The sequence below is a fragment of the Triticum dicoccoides genome, chromosome 5B, assembly GCF_002162155.2.
Source record: "Triticum dicoccoides isolate Atlit2015 ecotype Zavitan chromosome 5B, WEW_v2.0, whole genome shotgun sequence".
Taxonomy (NCBI): Eukaryota; Viridiplantae; Streptophyta; class Magnoliopsida; order Poales; family Poaceae; genus Triticum; species Triticum dicoccoides.
Window position 1 is genome coordinate 700071727 of NC_041389.1, and position 8301 is coordinate 700080027.

Below are 8301 nucleotides of genomic sequence, written 5' to 3' on the forward strand. Positions count from 1 at the left end.
AAACACACTTTTCTCAAGCTAAAAATGACTCGATGAGTTAGGGATACATCAATAAATATTGTAAAAAGTGATAAAAACAAATCCGCAGCAACTCGCGACCCCACGAACTCGTATTCGCAATGAGCAAGTTAGTGAGGCCACCACGGTAGGCTAGCACCAAGGGACAAGGGAAACAACCGCCTTCCCATCCAACCTACTGATTCTGCTGGCGCTACTTTCATGCTAAGCCCATGAGTACCGCTAGTGTGTTGCCACGTACGGAGAAACTACGAACTGAAATTTTCCTCCAAATCATGAAAAATGTTAATGTTCCTCTCCTCTCCCATCCCTCGTGTGAACATACCCAATTCGTGGTTGGCTCGCTACATTCAGCGTAGCTCTGATGTGCACTGCCTTCGCTCTTGATTAGTTGCCGCAGTGCCGCGCATCTACGCCAACAAGCTGGGGAAACAAATGCAAATGTTACACCGAGTCAAAATCAACCATCCCACAATCGTAACAATAGAAAAGATAATAACCAAAATTTAACAGAAGAACTACTGCTTGGCTCCCAGATCCATCTCGATAGCCCTTGATCTGGCTGCTGAGCTTCTCCTAGCCGCCTCAACATCACGTCATTAACAAACATGTAGTGGATGCTGTTGGGGAACGCTGCAGAAAATAAATTTTTTCCAACGGTTTCACCAAGATCCATCTATGAGTTCATCTAAGCAACGAGTGATAGGAGTGCATCTACATACCTTTGTAGATCGCGAGCGAAAGCTTTCAAGAGAAAGGGGATGATGGAGTCGTACTCGCCGTGATCCAAATCACCGATGACCAAGTGCCAAACGGACAGCACCTCCGCGTTCAACACACGTACGGAGCCGATGACGACTCCTCCTTCTTCATCCAGCAAGGGGGAAGGAGAGGTTGAGGAAGAAGGCTCCAACAGCAGCACGACGACGTGGTGGTGGTGGAGAGGCAATACTCCGACAGGGCTTCGCCAAGCACTTAACGGAGGAGGAGAGGTGTTGGGGAGGGGAGGGGCTGCGCCTTGGATCAGGTGTTCAGCCCTCCCCTCGCCCCTCTATTTATAGGGGAAGGGGGAAGGGGGCCAGCCCTCTCTAGATGAGATCTAGAGGGGGGGCGGCCAGGGAGGGGGCTTGCCCCCCAAGCAAAGGGGGGCGCCCCCTTTAGGGTCCCCCCCAGCCCTAGGCGCAAGGGCCCAAGGGGGGGGGGGCGCCCAACCCTCCTGGGCTGGTTCCCCTGCCCACTACGGCCCATGAGGCCCTCCGAGAGAGGTGGCCCCTCCCGGTGGACCCCCGGAACCCCTCCGGTGGCCCCGGTACAATACCGATATGCCCTCGAAACCTTCCGGTGACCGTATGACAACTTCCCATATATAAATCTTCACCTCTGGACCATTCCGGAACTCCTCGTGACGTCCGGGATCTCATCCGGGACTCCGAACAACATTCGGTAATCACATACAAGTCTTCCTAATAACCCTAGCGTCACCGAACCTTAAGTGTGTAGACCCTACGGGTTCGGGAGACACGCAGACATGACCGAGACGGTTCTCCAGTCAATAGCCAACAGCGGGATCTGGATACCCATGTTGGCTCCCACATGCTCCTCGATGATCTCATCGGATGAACCACGATGTCGAGGATTCAATCAACCCTGTATACAATTCCCTTTGTCAAACGGTACGTTACTTGCCTGAGACTCGATCGTCGGTATCCCAATACCTCGTTCAGTCTCGTTACCGGCAAGTAACTTTACTCATACCGTAATGCATGATCCCGTGACCAAACACTTGGTCACTTTGAGCTCATTGTGATGATGCATTACCGAGTGGGCCCAGAGATACCTCTCCGTCATACGGAGTGACAAATCCCAGTCTCGATCCGTGTCAACACAACAAACACTTTCGGAGATACCTGTAGTGCACCTTTATAGTCACCCAGTTACGTTGTGACGCTTGGTACACCCAAAGCACTCCTACGGTATATGGGAGTTACACGATCTCATGGTCTAAGGAAAAGATACTTGACATTGGAAAAGCTCTAGCAAAACGAACTACACGATCTTGTGCTATGCTTAGGATTGGGTCTTGTCCATCACATCATTCTCCTAATGATGTGATCCCGTTATCAACGACATCTAATGTCCATAGTCAGGAAACCATGACTATCTGTTGATCAACGAGCTAGTCAACTAGAGGCTTACTAGGGACATATTATGGTCTATGTATTCACACGTGTATTACGATTTCCGGATAATACAATTATAGCATGAATAAAGACAATTATCATGAACAAGGAAATATAATAATAATCCTTTTATTATTGCCTCTAGGGCATATTTCCAACAGTCTCCCACTTGCACTAGAGTCAATAATCTAGTTACATTGTGATGAATCTAACACCCATAGAGTTCTGGTGTTGATCATGTTTTGCTCGCGAGAGAGGTTTAGTCAACGGATCTGCGACATTCAGATCCGTATGTACTTTGCAAATATCTATGTCTCCATCTTGAACATTTTCACTGACGGAGTTGAAACGACGCTTGATGTGCCTAGTCTTCTTGTGAAACATGGGCTCCTTGGCAAGGGCAATAGCTCCAATGTTGTCACAGAAGAGTTTGATCAGCCCCGACGCATTGGGTATGACTCCTAGGTCGGTGATGAACTCCTTCACCCAAATCGCTTCATGCGCTGCCTCCGAGGCTGCCATGTACTCCGCTTCATATGTAGATCCCGCCACGACGCTCTGCTTGCAGCTGCACTAGCTTACTGCTCCACCATTCAACATATACACGTATCCGGTTTGTGACTTAGAGTCATCCAGATCTGTGTCGAAGCTAGCGTCGACGTAACCCTTTACGACGAGCTCTTCGTCACCTCCATAAAAGACAAACATGTCCTTTGTCCTTTTTAGGTACTTCAGGATATTCTTGACCGCTGTCCAGTGTTCCTTGCCGGGATTACTTTGGTACCTTCCTACCAAACTTACGGCAAGGTTTACATCAGGTCTGGTACACAGCATGGCATACATAATAGATCCTATGGCTGAAGCATAGGGGATGACACTCATCTCTTCTTTATCTTTTGCCATGGTCGGGCATTGAGCCGAGCTCAATCTCACACCTTGCAATACAGGCAAGAACCCTTTCTTGGATTGATCCATTTTGAACTTCTTCAAAATCTTATCAAGGTATGTGCTTTGTGAAAGACCTATGAGGCGTCTCGATCTATCCCTATAGATCTTGATGCCTAATATGTAAGCAGCTTCTCCAAGGTCCTTCATTGAAAAACACTTATTCAAGTAGGCCTTAATGCTGTCCAAAAGTTCTATATCATTTCCCATCAAAAGTATGTCATCTACATATAATATGAGAAATGCTACAGAGCTCCCACTCACTTTCTTGTCAACGCAGGCTTCTCCATAAGTCTGCATAAATCCAAATGCTTTGATCATCTCATCAAAGCGAATGTTCCAACTCCGAGATGCTTGCACCAGCCCATAAATGGATCGCTGGAGCTTGCATACTTTGTTAGCATTCTTAGGATCGACAAAACCCTCTGGCTGCATCATATACAGTTCTTCCTTAAGATGCCCGTTAAGGAATGCCGTTTTGACGTCCATCTGCCATATCTCATAATCATAGTATGCCGCAATTGCTAACATGATTCGGACGGACTTCAGCTTCGCTACGGGAGAGAATGTCTCATCGTAATCAATCCCTTGAACTTGTCGATAACCCTTAGCGACAAGTCGAGCTTTATAGATGGTAATATTACCATCCGCATCCGTCTTCTTCTTAAAGATCCATTTGTTTTCTATCGCTCGCCGATCATCGGGCAAGTCTGTCAAAGTCCATACTTTGTTTTCATACATGGATTCTATCTCGGATTGCATGGCTTCAAGCCATTTGTTGGAATCTGGGCCCGCCATCGCTTCTTCATAGTTCGAAGGTTCACCTTTGTCTAACAACATGATTTCCAGGACAAGGTTGCCATACCACTCTGGTGTGGAACATGTCCTTGTGGACCTACGAGGTTCAGTAGCAACTTGATCCGAAGTACCTTGATCATAATCATTAATTTCCTCTCCAGTTGGTGTAGGCACCACAGGAACATTTTCCTGAGCTGCACTACTTTCCGGTTCAAGAGGTAGTACTTCATCGAGTTCTACTTTCCTCCCACTTACTTCTTTCGAGAGAAACTCTTTTTCCAGAAAGGATCCGTTCTTGGCAACAAAGGTCTTGCCCTCGGATCTTAAGTAGAAGGTATACCCAATGGTTTCCTTAGGGTATCCTATGAAAACACATTTTTCTGACTTGGGTTCGAGCTTTTCAGGTTGTAGTTTCTTGACATAAGCATCACATCCCCAAACTTTTAGAAACGACAACTTATGTTTCTTCCCAAACCATAATTCATACGGTGTCGTCTCAACGGATTTTGATGGTGCCCTATTTAAAGTGAATGTAGCTGTCTCTAGAGCGTATCCCCAAAATGATAGCGGTAAATCGGTAAGAGACATCATAGACCGCACCATATCCAATAGAGTGCGATTACGACGTTCGGACACACCGTTACGCTGAGGTGTTCCAGGCGGCGTGAGTTGTGAAACGATTCCACATTTTCTTAAGTGCGTACCAAATTCATGACTTAAATATTCTCCTCCACGATCTGATCGTAGGAACTTTATCTTTCGGTCACGTTGATTCTCCACCTCATTCTGAAATTCCTTGAACTTTTCAAAGGTCTCAGACTTGTGTTTCATCAAGTAGACATACCCATATCTACTCAAGTCATCAGTGAGAGTGAGATTATAACGATATCCTCCGCGAGCCTCAACCCTCATTGGACCGCACACATTGGTATGTATGATTTCTAATAAGTTGGTTGCTCGCTCCATTGTTCTGGAGAACGGAGTCTTGGTCATTTTGCCCATGAGACATGGTTCGCACGTGTCAAATGATTCATAATCGAGAGACTCTAAAAGTCCATCAGCATGGAGCTTCTTCATGCGCTTGACACCCATGTGACCAAGGCGGCAGTGCCACAAGTATGTGGGACTATCGTTATCAACTTTACATCTTTCGGTATTCACACTATGAATATGTGTAACATTACGTTCGAGATTCATTAAGAAAAACCATTGACCATCAAGGCATGACCATAAAACATATCTCTCATATAAATAGAACAACCATTATTCTCGGATTTAAATGAGTAGCCATCTCGTATCAAACGAGATCCAGATACAATGTTCATGCTCAAACTTGGCACTAAATAACAATTATTGAGGTTTAAAACTAATCCCGTAGGTAAATGTAGAGGTAGCATGCCGACGGCGACCACATCGACCTTGGAACCATTCCCGACGCGCATCGTCACCTCGTCCTTCGCCAGTCTCCGCTTATTCCGCAGCTCCTGCTGTGAGTTACAAATATGAGCAACGGCACCGGTATCAAATACCCAGGAGTTACTACGAGTACTGGTAAGGTACACATCAATTACATGTATATCAAATATACCTTTAGTGTTGCCGGCCTTCTTGTCCGCTAAGTATTTGGGGCAGTTTCGCTTCCAGTGACCCTTCCCCTTCCAATAAAAGAAATCAGTCTCAGGCTTGGGTCCATTCTTTGACTTCTTCCCGGCAACTGGCTTACCGGGCGCGGCAACATCTTTGCCGTCCTTCTTGAAGTTCTTCTTGCCCTTGCCCTTCTTGAACCTAGTGGTCTTATTGACCATCAACACTTGATGTTCTTTCTTGATTTCAACCTCTGCTGACTTCAGCATTGAAAATACTTCAGGAATGGTCTTCGCCATCCCCTGCATATTGTAGTTCAACACAAAGCTCTTGTAGCTCGGTGGGAGCGACTGAAGGATTCTATCAATGACAGCCTCGTCCGGGAGGTTGATCTCCAGCTGGGACAGGCGGTTGTGCAACCCAGACATTTTGAGTATGTGCTCACTGACAGAACTGTTTTCCTCCATCTTACAACTATAGAACTTGTCGGAGACTTCATATCTCTCGACCCGGGCATGAGCTTGAAAAACCATTTTCAGCTCCTCGAACATCTCATATGCTCCGTATTTCTCAAAACGCTTTTGGAGCCCCGGTTCTAAGCTGTAAAGCATGCCGCACTGAACGATGGAGTAATCATCAGCACGTGACTACCAAGCGTTCATAACGTCTTGGTTCTCTGGGATAGGTGCTTCACCTAGCGGTTCATCTAGGACATATGCTTTCTTGGCTGCTATGAGGATGATCCTCAGGTTCTGGACCCAGTCCGAATAGTTGCTGCCATCATCTTTCAGCTTGGTTTTCTCTAGGAACGCGTTGAAGTTCATGTTGACATGAGCGTTGGCCATTTGATCTACAAGACATATTTTGCAAAAGTTTTAGACAAAGTTCATGATAATTAAGTTCATCTAATCAAATTATTTAATGAACTCCCACTCAGATTGACATCCCTCTAGTCATCTAAGTGTTACATGATCCGAGTCGACTAGGCCGTGTCCGATCATCACGTGAGACGGACTAGTCATCATCGGTGAACATCTCCATGTTGATCGTATCTTCCATACGACTCATGTTCGACCTTTCGGTCTCTGTGTTCCGAGGCCATGCCTGTACATGCTAGGCTCGTCAAGTTAACCCTAAGTGTTCTGCATGTGTAAAACTGTCTTACACCCATTGTATGTGAACGTAAGGATCTATCACACCCAATCATCACGTGGTGCTTCGAAACGACGAACTTTAGCAACGGTGCACAGTTAGGGGGAACACTTTCTTGAAATTATTATAAGGGATCATCTTATTTACTACCGCCGTTCTAAGTAAACAAGATGCATAAAACATAATAAACATCACATGCAATTATATAAAGTAGTGACATGATATGGCCAATATCATATAGCTCCTTCGATCTCCATCTTCGGGGCTCCATGATCATCTTCGTCACCGGCATGACACCATGATCTCCATCATCATGATCTCAATCATTGTGTCTTCATGAAGTTGTCACGCCAACGACTACTTCTACTTCTATGGCTAACGCGTTTAGCAATAAAGTAAAGTAATTTACATGACGTTCTTCAATGACACGCATGTCATACAAAAAATATAGACAACTCCTATGGCTCCTGCCGGTTGTCATACTCATCGACATGCAAGTCGTGATTCCTATTACAAGAACATGATCTCATACATCACAATATGTCATTCATCATTCATCACAACTTCTGGCCATATCACATCACATGACAATTGCTGCAAAAACAAGTTAGACGTCCTCTAATTGTTGTTGCATATTTTACGTGGCTGCAATTGGGTTCTAGCAAGAACGTTTTCTTATCTACGAATAACCACAACGTGATTTTGTCAACTTCTATTTACCCTTCATAAGGACCCTTTTCATCGAATCCGCTCCAACTAAAGTAGGAGAGACAGACACCCGCTAGCCACCTTATGCAACTAGTGCATGTCAGTCGGTGGAACCTGTCTCACGTAAGCGTACGTGTAAGGTTGGTCCGGGCCACTTCATCCCACAATACCGCTGAAGCAAGAAAAGACTAGTAGCGGCAAGCAAGTTGACAAGATCTACGCCCACAACAATTGTGTTCTACTCATGCAATAAAGAACTACTCATAGACCTAGCTCATGATGCCACTTTTGGGGAACGTTGCAGAAAATAAAATTTTTCCTACGTTTTCACCAAGATCCATCTATGAGTTCATCTAAGCAATGAGTGATAGGAGTGCATCTACATACCTTTGTAGATCGCGAGCGGAAGCTTTCAAGAGAAAGGGGATGATGGAGTCGTACTCGCCGTGATCCAAATCACCGATGACCAAGTGCCGAACGGACAGCACCTCGGCGTTCAACACACGTACGGAGCGGATGACGTCTCCTCCTTCTTGATCCAGCAAGGGGGAAGGAGAGGTTGAGGAAGAAGGTGTTGGGGAACGTTGCAGAAAATTAAAATTTTTCCTACGGTTTCACCAAGATCCATCTATGAGTTCATCTAAGCAACGAGTCTAGGGAGAGAGTTTGCATCTACATACCACTTGTAGATCGCGTGTGGAAGCTTGCAAGGTGATGATGTAGTCGTACTCGACGTGATCCAAATCACCGATAACCAGCGCCGAACGGACGGCACCTCCGCGTTCAACACACGTACGGGACGGGAGACGTATCCTCCTTCTTGATCCAGCAAGGGGGAAGGAGAGGTTGATGAAGATCCAGCAGCACGACGGCGTGGTGGTGGATGCAGGGCGTCACAGCAGCAGGGCTTCGCCGA